The following is an 869-nucleotide window of genomic DNA, read 5'->3' on the forward strand; positions in this document are numbered from 1 at the left end:
CATTCATTTGCTCGATTGCAGCCTACGCTGCCAGGCGTCCTGCTTCGTGCTGCTGGGATCTTGCTCCTGCGGCGCTGCAGGTACCTGGGCCGGGCAGCCAGCAGCGCCACACGTAACCGCTGCCGAAATGGTTGGGTTCTGGCCGTTTTTAAACCCCGAAAGTCTTGCCTGTCCTTCCCCTTCTCCACCTGGAGTACTTAAGGTTGTGTGTTGGCTTAGAGCTCCTCCTCTTGGCAGGCAAACGGTTAAATACTTGATAGTTACGTACTCGAATGTAAGGGGTGAGCAGGGAGGGAGCAGGACGCCTTCTAGCACTATTCAAGCAACAGGCTGCCGTTTTCTTTCCAGGAGTGATGGCATACGGCCAAGAGAGATGTTTTGCTCTGCCGATACTTAGACACTTAACTCTTCCCTGCTTTCGGACCTGTTGTCTCCACGATGTGCTGGATTCAACCAGGACAGAGTTAACTCTCTTTACCATGGCTGCTAGGAAGCTGTTCCTGGATGCAGAGAGCAGCACTGATCAGGTCTCAGCTGGCGCTGGGCAATGCCTGCACTGAATTCAAGGTCTTTCTCCACTTCTGACCCTGCAGCTGCGTTCCCAGCTCTCGCTGTCTCGCTACAGGCAGTGCAGGGGACACACAGCTCAGACACATGACCCCAACTGGCCAAGGGAGTGTTTCATTCCACAGTACATCATGCTGGGGGCAGAGGCGAGGAGGGGGCCCGAGAGCCATCACTCTCTCTTATTCTCTCTCGCTTGCTCCCGTACACTTGCTGACACTCCCTGACTCCTGCGTGAGCTGCTTCGCTGACTCCTGCGCTGGCTCCTTCGGGAGGGGGGTGGTGGGGTGGTTTTGTTTTCCTTG

Source organism: Eurypyga helias, unplaced genomic scaffold (genome assembly GCF_000690775.1).
Source record: "Eurypyga helias isolate BGI_N326 unplaced genomic scaffold, ASM69077v1 scaffold27435, whole genome shotgun sequence".
In the NCBI taxonomy this organism is placed as follows: Eukaryota; Metazoa; Chordata; class Aves; order Eurypygiformes; family Eurypygidae; genus Eurypyga; species Eurypyga helias.